This window comes from Anomaloglossus baeobatrachus, unplaced genomic scaffold, assembly GCF_048569485.1.
Source record: "Anomaloglossus baeobatrachus isolate aAnoBae1 unplaced genomic scaffold, aAnoBae1.hap1 Scaffold_3497, whole genome shotgun sequence".
NCBI lineage: Eukaryota > Metazoa > Chordata > Amphibia > Anura > Aromobatidae > Anomaloglossus > Anomaloglossus baeobatrachus.
Genome location: NW_027442859.1, coordinates 63,009 through 73,837, shown reverse-complemented (window position 1 = coordinate 73,837; position 10,829 = coordinate 63,009). Strand labels below are relative to the sequence as shown.

Below are 10,829 nucleotides of genomic sequence, written 5' to 3'. Positions count from 1 at the left end.
TTAAGAAGGGGTGCACCGTTCCTGGAGGTACTGCAATACCAGGTCAATGCGTGGAGTGGACAGAGCAAGCTCTTTTTCCATCTCCTGTTCTAAAAATCCATTTAATATATGGTCCCCAGATAGGGGACGTATCAGATATTAAACTGATAAGAACAGATACTACACTTGATCTTAGCCAAAAGGCCGAGAAGCGATAACCAGAATTGGTTTGGGCCTCGAGTGGCACCCTGGCCTATGCCGGACACATCTTAGGGAGAGAGAGCGAGAGGGAGACAAACCCACGCCTACACAAGACATTTTGTCACCCAAGCCAACCCTTGAAAAGGCTGCTTTGCAGAGCCAAAACAAGAAGAATGGTGCGTTTTGCAGCCGCCGCCCACTGCAATGAATCTGAATAACTCCTCCTTTAGGGCGCAAGCAACTCCCCTCCCCCTTGCAGTCTTTCCAATTCACGATACAAAAAGACGGACAGGACAGGTTGCCTGACTTTCCGTCACTGCCACCCTTTGCCATCCTTACCCGTAGAAAGCCCTTTCATCATCCCCAAACCCTAATCTTTTCCCTTTCCTTCCCAGCCCCCAAACCCTGCCCTCTGTACCTTTCTCACCACCCGCTTCCCTTCTCCTGTCATCCCCCTACCACCCGGGAAAAAAAGAGATTGCCCCCTCCTTCCACTAGCCCACCCTCCCACCCAAAGAACAACTTCTTCTGCGCAGCTTGTTTTCTAGGCAGCAGCGCTATTGTGATGTCATCGGGGGGCATTGTGACAAGCCGCCAGTGTTCCGTCTCTTCATGTTGTGCACAGTTCAAACGGAAAATACATCAACAGGCAGACTACAGAAAAGCTTACTATCAAAGGTTAGAGGGGGGCTTTCTCAGAGGGCTTTTTACAGTTTTTCTATTCCCAATTAGCCGTTTAAGTGTACTTATTGAAAGTAGTAATTCTTTCATAGGCCGCCCTTTCTTAGTATTTGACGTTCCTTATATTGCGGTATGAGGCTTCGCAGTAGGTTGCAAACATTCATCACCCATGACTGTCCCCAATTGAGCTCAGAAGCTCAATGTCTATCATGACCTCTCTTTTAGAATGTCCAAGAGCAAGCAAACTATTCCTCCAGGAGAGGGCGCCAACAGACTACTAAAGAGATCATCATTACTCAAAGAAAACCCCAAAAACCAATGCATGATAGGAATAAACAGGTAACTTTCTTTGGAGTGGAAGCGGAGAGATCGCACCAGATGCCAATTCTAGATGTTATCACACCTGTGGTCACTGCAGCAGCAGGTGAATCCACTTTGTCCAAAAGGGATCTATTCCATTCAATTGCAAATGATCTAGATAAGACAGAGAACTGCAGCACGGGGACATAGCCGAGTTGGTCAGGTTGAGTGGTGATGAGTTTGCTATTTGGATGAATAAAGAAAGTCAAAAGTGTGAAAGATAAAAAACAAAAGGAGGAAGTGTGAAAAGTGAATGGGCCAAATTGAGGTGCATATGAAGACGTATGCTTTCTTCCAATTCATTAAATCGGGCTAATATGAATCAGGTGAATTGAGTTCTGCTTTTGGAAACTGGGTTAAGAAGGGGTGCACCGTTCCTGGAGGTACTGCAATACCAGGTCAATGCGTGGAGTGGACAGAGCAAGCTCTTTTTCCATCTCCCTGTTCTAAAAATCCATTTAATATATGGTCCCCAGATAGGGGACGTATCAGATATTAAACTGATAAGAACAGATACTACACTTGATCTTAGCCAAAAGGCCGAGAAGCGATAACCAGAATTGGTTTGGGCCTCGAGTGGCACCCTGGCCTATGCCGGACACATCTTAGGGAGAGAGAGCGAGAGGGAGACAAACCACGCCTACACAAGACATTTTGTCACCCAAGCAACCCTTGAAAAGGCTGCTTTGCAGAGCCAAAACAAGAAGAATGGTGCGTTTTGCAGCCGCCGCCCACTGCAATGAATCTGAATAACTCCTCCTTTAGGGCGCAAGCAACTCCCCTCCCCCTTGCAGTCTTTCCAATTCACGATACAAAAAGACGGACAGGACAGGTTGCCTGACTTTCCGTCACTGCCACCCTTTGCCATCCTTACCCGTAGAAAGCCCTTTCATCATCCCCAAACCCTAATCTTTTCCCTTTCCTTCCCAGCCCCCAAACCCTGCCCTCTGTACCTTTCTCACCACCCGCTTCCCTTCTCCTGTCATCCCCCTACCACCCGGGAAAAAAAGAGATTGCCCCCTCCTTCCACTAGCCCACCCTCCCACCCAAAGAACAACTTCTTCTGCGCAGCTTGTTTTCTAGGCAGCAGCGCTATTGTGATGTCATCGGGGGGCATTGTGACAAGCCGCCAGTGTTCCGTCTCTTCATGTTGTGCACAGTTCAAACGGAAAATACATCAACAGGCAGACTACAGAAAAGCTTACTATCAAAGGTTAGAGGGGGCTTTCTCAGAGGGCTTTTTACAGTTTTTCTATTCCCAATTAGCCGTTTAAGTGTACTTATTGAAAGTAGTAATTCTTTCATAGGCCGCCCTTTCTTAGTATTTGACGTTCCTTATATTGCGGTATGAGGCTTCGCAGTAGGTTGCAAACATTCATCACCCATGACTGTCCCCAATTGAGCTCAGAAGCTCAATGTCTATCATGACCTCTCTTTTAGAATGTCCAAGAGCAAGCAAACTATTCCTCCAGGAGAGGGCGCCAACAGACTACTAAAGAGATCATCATTACTCAAAGAAAACCCCAAAAAACCAATGCATGATAGGAATAAACAGGTAACTTTCTTTGGAGTGGAAGCGGAGAGATCGCACCAGATGCCAATTCTAGATGTTATCACACCTGTGGTCACTGCAGCAGCAGGTGAATCCACTTTGTCCAAAAGGGATCTATTCCATTCAATTGCAAATGATCTAGATAAGACAGAGAACTGCAGCACGGGGACATAGCCGAGTTGGTCAGGTTGAGTGGTGATGAGTTTGCTATTTGGATGAATAAAGAAAGTCAAAAGTGTGAAAGATAAAAAACAAAAGGAGGAAGTGTGAAAAGTGAATGGGCCAAATTGAGGTGCATATGAAGACGTATGCTTTCTTCCAATTCATTAAATCGGGCTAATATGAATCAGGTGAATTGAGTTCTGCTTTTGGAAACTGGGTTAAGAAGGGGTGCACCGTTCCTGGAGGTACTGCAATACCAGGTCAATGCGTGGAGTGGACAGAGCAAGCTCTTTTTCCATCTCCCTGTTCTAAAAATCCATTTAATATATGGTCCCCAGATAGGGGACGTATCAGATATTAAACTGATAAGAACAGATACTACACTTGATCTTAGCCAAAAGGCCGAGAAGCGATAACCAGAATTGGTTTGGGCCTCGAGTGGCACCCTGGCCTATGCCGGACACATCTTAGGGAGAGAGAGCGAGAGGGAGACAAACCCACGCCTACACAAGACATTTTGTCACCCAAGCCAACCCTTGAAAAGGCTGCTTTGCAGAGCCAAAACAAGAAGAATGGTGCGTTTTGCAGCCGCCGCCCACTGCAATGAATCTGAATAACTCCTCCTTTAGGGCGCAAGCAACTCCCCTCCCCCTTGCAGTCTTTCCAATTCACGATACAAAAAGACGGACAGGACAGGTTGCCTGACTTTCCGTCACTGCCACCCTTTGCCATCCTTACCCGTAGAAAGCCCTTTCATCATCCCCAAACCCTAATCTTTTCCCTTTCCTTCCCAGCCCCCAAACCCTGCCCTCTGTACCTTTCTCACCACCCGCTTCCCTTCTCCTGTCATCCCCCTACCACCCGGGAAAAAAAGAGATTGCCCCCTCCTTCCACTAGCCCACCCTCCCCACCCAAAGAACAACTTCTTCTGCGCAGCTTGTTTTCTAGGCAGCAGCGCTATTGTGATGTCATCGGGGGGCATTGTGACAAGCCGCCAGTGTTCCGTCTCTTCATGTTGTGCACAGTTCAAACGGAAAATACATCAACAGGCAGACTACAGAAAAGCTTACTATCAAAGGTTAGAGGGGGGCTTTCTCAGAGGGCTTTTTACAGTTTTTCTATTCCCAATTAGCCGTTTAAGTGTACTTATTGAAAGTAGTAATTTCTTTCATAGGCCGCCCTTTCTTAGTATTTGACGTTCCTTATATTGCGGTATGAGGCTTCGCAGTAGGTTGCAAACATTCATCACCCATGACTGTCCCCAATTGAGCTCAGAAGCTCAATGTCTATCATGACCTCTCTTTTAGAATGTCCAAGAGCAAGCAAACTATTCCTCCAGGAGAGGGCGCCAACAGACTACTAAAGAGATCATCATTACTCAAAGAAAACCCCAAAAACCAATGCATGATAGGAATAAACAGGTAACTTTCTTTGGAGTGGAAGCGGAGAGATCGCACCAGATGCCAATTCTAGATGTTATCACACCTGTGGTCACTGCAGCAGCAGGTGAATCCACTTTGTCCAAAAGGGATCTATTCCATTCAATTGCAAATGATCTAGATAAGACAGAGAACTGCAGCACGGGGACATAGCCGAGTTGGTCAGGTTGAGTGGTGATGAGTTTGCTATTTGGATGAATAAAGAAAGTCAAAAGTGTGAAAGATAAAAAACAAAAGGAGGAAGTGTGAAAAGTGAATGGGCCAAATTGAGGTGCATATGAAGACGTATGCTTTCTTCCAATTCATTAAATCGGGCTAATATGAATCAGGTGAATTGAGTTCTGCTTTTGGAAACTGGGTTAAGAAGGGGTGCACCGTTCCTGGAGGTACTGCAATACCAGGTCAATGCGTGGAGTGGACAGAGCAAGCTCTTTTTCCATCTCCCTGTTCTAAAAATCCATTTAATATATGGTCCCCAGATAGGGGACGTATCAGATATTAAACTGATAAGAACAGATTTTTGATTTAATGAAGCTTTCCAAAGCACCGCAAAAATGCATGACCGAAGTCACACCAAAAACAGTGCAAAGGCTAGGATTCGTGTGGACCCCTCCGTGAGAAGAGGATCCCCAAAAATCAACCCCGTCCCTCCGAGCCAGAAGGCCACAGCGAGGGTCAGGGATCTTCGGTGCTCCCCCCAAGCCGAAGCCTGGTTGAGCCTTGTTGTTGCTCCCAGCGTCCACCGAGGCATCTTACCCAAGTGGAGTAGGGAGCTACTAGTCGTTGGTTTCGCAGCCGAGACTGCCCGGACCGTCAACCGGTGTTGGTTTCTCAGCCCAAGGCTGACCGGACCTCCAACCGGGTGTTGGTTTCTCAGCCCAAGGCTGACCGGACCTCCAACCGGGTGTTGGTTTCTCAGCCCAAGGCTAACCGGACCTCCAACCGGGTGTTGGTTTCTCAGCCAAAGCTGACCCGGACCTCCAACCGGGTGTTGGTTTCTCAGCCCAAAGCTGACCGGACCTCCGACCGGGATTATAAAAATTTCCCTTCTTAGCCAGAAGGCCGGGATAGGGCAATATGCTTGGAAAGTATGAATAGGCAAGGCGCGGCGTGCGACAGAGTCTGAGGCTTACCAGGGTCCCAACCTAGCAAGTTCAGACTCCCTCCAGGGTGTCCATTCCTGGGGCACATTGCACCATAACCCCCACACTTACTCAGTCTAATAGCCTCGATCCTGGTAGGGCCATGGTTTCCTCTAGATGGATATACTATCCTCCCAAAGTACTAACAAGCGCAACCTTCCAGTGTGCATTGCATCATTGTACTAAGGTGGCCGGAGCCTTAAACCACCTTTTCGAACGATACTACACTTGATCTTAGCCAAAAGGCCGAGAAGCGATAACCAGAATTGGTTTGGGCCTCGAGTGGCACCCTGGCCTATGCCGGACACATCTTAGGGAGAGAGAGCGAGAGGGAGACAAACCCACGCCTACACAAGACATTTTGTCACCCAAGCCAACCCTTGAAAAGGCTGCTTTGCAGAGCCAAAACAAGAAGAATGGTGCGTTTTGCAGCCGCCGCCCACTGCAATGAATCTGAATAACTCCTCCTTTAGGGCGCAAGCAACTCCCCTCCCCCTTGCAGTCTTTCCAATTCACGATACAAAAAGACGGACAGGACAGGTTGCCTGACTTTCCGTCACTGCCACCCTTTGCCATCCTTACCCGTAGAAAGCCCTTTCATCATCCCCAAACCCTAATCTTTTCCCTTTCCTTCCCAGCCCCCAAACCCTGCCCTCTGTACCTTTCTCACCACCCGCTTCCCTTCTCCTGTCATCCCCCTACCACCCGGGAAAAAAAGAGATTGCCCCCTCCTTCCACTAGCCCACCCTCCCACCCAAAGAACAACTTCTTCTGCGCAGCTTGTTTTCTAGGCAGCAGCGCTATTGTGATGTCATCGGGGGGCATTGTGACAAGCCGCCAGTGTTCCGTCTCTTCATGTTGTGCACAGTTCAAACGGAAAATACATCAACAGGCAGACTACAGAAAAGCTTACTATCAAAGGTTAGAGGGGGGCTTTCTCAGAGGGCTTTTTACAGTTTTTCTATTCCCAATTAGCCGTTTAAGTGTACTTATTGAAAGTAGTAATTCTTTCATAGGCCGCCCTTTCTTAGTATTTGACGTTCCTTATATTGCGGTATGAGGCTTCGCAGTAGGTTGCAAACATTCATCACCCATGACTGTCCCCAATTGAGCTCAGAAGCTCAATGTCTATCATGACCTCTCTTTTAGAATGTCCAAGAGCAAGCAAACTATTCCTCCAGGAGAGGGCGCCAACAGACTACTAAAGAGATCATCATTACTCAAAGAAAACCCCAAAAACCAATGCATGATAGGAATAAACAGGTAACTTTCTTTGGAGTGGAAGCGGAGAGATCGCACCAGATGCCAATTCTAGATGTTATCACACCTGTGGTCACTGCAGCAGCAGGTGAATCCACTTTGTCCAAAAGGGATCTATTCCATTCAATTGCAAATGATCTAGATAAGACAGAGAACTGCAGCACGGGGACATAGCCGAGTTGGTCAGGTTGAGTGGTGATGAGTTTGCTATTTGGATGAATAAAGAAAGTCAAAAGTGTGAAAGATAAAAAACAAAAGGAGGAAGTGTGAAAAGTGAATGGGCCAAATTGAGGTGCATATGAAGACGTATGCTTTCTTCCAATTCATTAAATCGGGCTAATATGAATCAGGTGAATTGAGTTCTGCTTTTGGAAACTGGGTTAAGAAGGGGTGCACCGTTCCTGGAGGTACTGCAATACCAGGTCAATGCGTGGAGTGGACAGAGCAAGCTCTTTTTCCATCTCCCTGTTCTAAAAATCCATTTAATATATGGTCCCCAGATAGGGGACGTATCAGATATTAAACTGATAAGAACAGATACTACACTTGATCTTAGCCAAAAGGCCGAGAAGCGATAACCAGAATTGGTTTGGGCCTCGAGTGGCACCCTGGCCTATGCCGGACACATCTTAGGGAGAGAGAGCGAGAGGGAGACAAACCCACGCCTACACAAGACATTTTGTCACCCAAGCCAACCCTTGAAAAGGCTGCTTTGCAGAGCCAAAACAAGAAGAATGGTGCGTTTTGCAGCCGCCGCCCACTGCAATGAATCTGAATAACTCCTCCTTTAGGGCGCAAGCAACTCCCCTCCCCCTTGCAGTCTTTCCAATTCACGATACAAAAAGACGGACAGGACAGGTTGCCTGACTTTCCGTCACTGCCACCCTTTGCCATCCTTACCCGTAGAAAGCCCTTTCATCATCCCCAAACCCTAATCTTTTCCCTTTCCTTCCCAGCCCCCAAACCCTGCCCTCTGTACCTTTCTCACCACCCGCTTCCCTTCTCCTGTCATCCCCCTACCACCCGGGAAAAAAAGAGATTGCCCCCTCCTTCCACTAGCCCACCCTCCCACCCAAAGAACAACTTCTTCTGCGCAGCTTGTTTTCTAGGCAGCAGCGCTATTGTGATGTCATCGGGGGGCATTGTGACAAGCCGCCAGTGTTCCGTCTCTTCATGTTGTGCACAGTTCAAACGGAAAATACATCAACAGGCAGACTACAGAAAAGCTTACTATCAAAGGTTAGAGGGGGGCTTTCTCAGAGGGCTTTTTACAGTTTTTCTATTCCCAATTAGCCGTTTAAGTGTACTTATTGAAAGTAGTAATTCTTTCATAGGCCGCCCTTTCTTAGTATTTGACGTTCCTTATATTGCGGTATGAGGCTTCGCAGTAGGTTGCAAACATTCATCACCCATGACTGTCCCCAATTGAGCTCAGAAGCTCAATGTCTATCATGACCTCTCTTTTAGAATGTCCAAGAGCAAGCAAACTATTCCTCCAGGAGAGGGCGCCAACAGACTACTAAAGAGATCATCATTACTCAAAGAAAACCCCAAAAACCAATGCATGATAGGAATAAACAGGTAACTTTCTTTGGAGTGGAAGCGGAGAGATCGCACCAGATGCCAATTCTAGATGTTATCACACCTGTGGTCACTGCAGCAGCAGGTGAATCCACTTTGTCCAAAAGGGATCTATTCCATTCAATTGCAAATGATCTAGATAAGACAGAGAACTGCAGCACGGGGACATAGCCGAGTTGGTCAGGTTGAGTGGTGATGAGTTTGCTATTTGGATGAATAAAGAAAGTCAAAAGTGTGAAAGATAAAAAACAAAAGGAGGAAGTGTGAAAAGTGAATGGGCCAAATTGAGGTGCATATGAAGACGTATGCTTTCTTCCAATTCATTAAATCGGGCTAATATGAATCAGGTGAATTGAGTTCTGCTTTTGGAAACTGGGTTAAGAAGGGGTGCACCGTTCCTGGAGGTACTGCAATACCAGGTCAATGCGTGGAGTGGACAGAGCAAGCTCTTTTTCCATCTCCCTGTTCTAAAAATCCATTTAATATATGGTCCCCAGATAGGGGACGTATCAGATATTAAACTGATAAGAACAGATACTACACTTGATCTTAGCCAAAAGGCCGAGAAGCGATAACCAGAATTGGTTTGGGCCTCGAGTGGCACCCTGGCCTATGCCGGACACATCTTAGGGAGAGAGAGCGAGAGGGAGACAAACCCACGCCTACACAAGACATTTTGTCACCCAAGCCAACCCTTGAAAAGGCTGCTTTGCAGAGCCAAAACAAGAAGAATGGTGCGTTTTGCAGCCGCCGCCCACTGCAATGAATCTGAATAACTCCTCCTTTAGGGCGCAAGCAACTCCCCTCCCCCTTGCAGTCTTTCCAATTCACGATACAAAAAGACGGACAGGACAGGTTGCCTGACTTTCCGTCACTGCCACCCTTTGCCATCCTTACCCGTAGAAAGCCCTTTCATCATCCCCAAACCCTAATCTTTTCCCTTTCCTTCCCAGCCCCCAAACCCTGCCCTCTGTACCTTTCTCACCACCCGCTTCCCTTCTCCTGTCATCCCCCTACCACCCGGGAAAAAAAGAGATTGCCCCCTCCTTCCACTAGCCCACCCTCCCACCCAAAGAACAACTTCTTCTGCGCAGCTTGTTTTCTAGGCAGCAGCGCTATTGTGATGTCATCGGGGGGCATTGTGACAAGCCGCCAGTGTTCCGTCTCTTCATGTTGTGCACAGTTCAAACGGAAAATACATCAACAGGCAGACTACAGAAAAGCTTACTATCAAAGGTTAGAGGGGGGCTTTCTCAGAGGGCTTTTTACAGTTTTTCTATTCCCAATTAGCCGTTTAAGTGTACTTATTGAAAGTAGTAATTCTTTCATAGGCCGCCCTTTCTTAGTATTTGACGTTCCTTATATTGCGGTATGAGGCTTCGCAGTAGGTTGCAAACATTCATCACCCATGACTGTCCCCAATTGAGCTCAGAAGCTCAATGTCTATCATGACCTCTCTTTTAGAATGTCCAAGAGCAAGCAAACTATTCCTCCAGGAGAGGGCGCCAACAGACTACTAAAGAGATCATCATTACTCAAAGAAAACCCCAAAAACCAATGCATGATAGGAATAAACAGGTAACTTTCTTTGGAGTGGAAGCGGAGAGATCGCACCAGATGCCAATTCTAGATGTTATCACACCTGTGGTCACTGCAGCAGCAGGTGAATCCACTTTGTCCAAAAGGGATCTATTCCATTCAATTGCAAATGATCTAGATAAGACAGAGAACTGCAGCACGGGGACATAGCCGAGTTGGTCAGGTTGAGTGGTGATGAGTTTGCTATTTGGATGAATAAAGAAAGTCAAAAGTGTGAAAGATAAAAAACAAAAGGAGGAAGTGTGAAAAGTGAATGGGCCAAATTGAGGTGCATATGAAGACGTATGCTTTCTTCCAATTCATTAAATCGGGCTAATATGAATCAGGTGAATTGAGTTCTGCTTTTGGAAACTGGGTTAAGAAGGGGTGCACCGTTCCTGGAGGTACTGCAATACCAGGTCAATGCGTGGAGTGGACAGAGCAAGCTCTTTTTCCATCTCCCTGTTCTAAAAATCCATTTAATATATGGTCCCCAGATAGGGGACGTATCAGATATTAAACTGATAAGAACAGATACTACACTTGATCTTAGCCAAAAGGCCGAGAAGCGATAACCAGAATTGGTTTGGGCCTCGAGTGGCACCCTGGCCTATGCCGGACACATCTTAGGGAGAGAGAGCGAGAGGGAGACAAACCCACGCCTACACAAGACATTTTGTCACCCAAGCCAACCCTTGAAAAGGCTGCTTTGCAGAGCCAAAACAAGAAGAATGGTGCGTTTTGCAGCCGCCGCCCACTGCAATGAATCTGAATAACTCCTCCTTTAGGGCGCAAGCAACTCCCCTCCCCCTTGCAGTCTTTCCAATTCACGATACAAAAAGACGGACAGGACAGGTTGCCTGACTTTCCGTCACTGCCACCCTTTGCCATCCT

The 10,829-nt window shown here is 47.1% G+C and overlaps 7 non-coding genes and 1 pseudogene across 7 annotated transcripts; all 8 read right to left on the bottom strand.

Annotated features, from left to right (window-relative positions):
* Nucleotides 1-5: 5 nt before the first annotated feature.
* LOC142272502 (U2 spliceosomal RNA) lies at nt 6-195 on the bottom strand. Its single transcript, XR_012737366.1, has one exon. It is a non-coding gene; the product is annotated as a U2 spliceosomal RNA (small nuclear RNA).
* Nucleotides 196-1,582: 1,387 nt separating this feature from the next.
* LOC142272500 (U2 spliceosomal RNA) lies at nt 1,583-1,773 on the bottom strand. Its single transcript, XR_012737364.1, has one exon. It is a non-coding gene; the product is annotated as a U2 spliceosomal RNA (small nuclear RNA).
* Nucleotides 1,774-3,158: 1,385 nt separating this feature from the next.
* Nucleotides 3,159-3,349, bottom strand: LOC142272499 (U2 spliceosomal RNA). The gene has a single exon (XR_012737363.1). It is a non-coding gene; the product is annotated as a U2 spliceosomal RNA (small nuclear RNA).
* A 1,389-nt stretch (nt 3,350-4,738) lies between these two features.
* On the bottom strand, nt 4,739-4,934 carry LOC142272508 (U2 spliceosomal RNA). The gene has a single exon (XR_012737370.1). It is a non-coding gene; the product is annotated as a U2 spliceosomal RNA (small nuclear RNA).
* Nucleotides 4,935-5,632: 698 nt separating this feature from the next.
* On the bottom strand, nt 5,633-5,774 carry LOC142272511 (U2 spliceosomal RNA; annotated as a pseudogene).
* Nucleotides 5,775-7,161: 1,387 nt separating this feature from the next.
* Nucleotides 7,162-7,352, bottom strand: LOC142272498 (U2 spliceosomal RNA). The gene has a single exon (XR_012737362.1). It is a non-coding gene; the product is annotated as a U2 spliceosomal RNA (small nuclear RNA).
* Nucleotides 7,353-8,739: 1,387 nt separating this feature from the next.
* On the bottom strand, nt 8,740-8,930 carry LOC142272497 (U2 spliceosomal RNA). Its single transcript, XR_012737361.1, has one exon. It is a non-coding gene; the product is annotated as a U2 spliceosomal RNA (small nuclear RNA).
* A 1,387-nt stretch (nt 8,931-10,317) lies between these two features.
* On the bottom strand, nt 10,318-10,508 carry LOC142272496 (U2 spliceosomal RNA). The gene has a single exon (XR_012737360.1). It is a non-coding gene; the product is annotated as a U2 spliceosomal RNA (small nuclear RNA).
* Nucleotides 10,509-10,829: the final 321 nt, after the last annotated feature.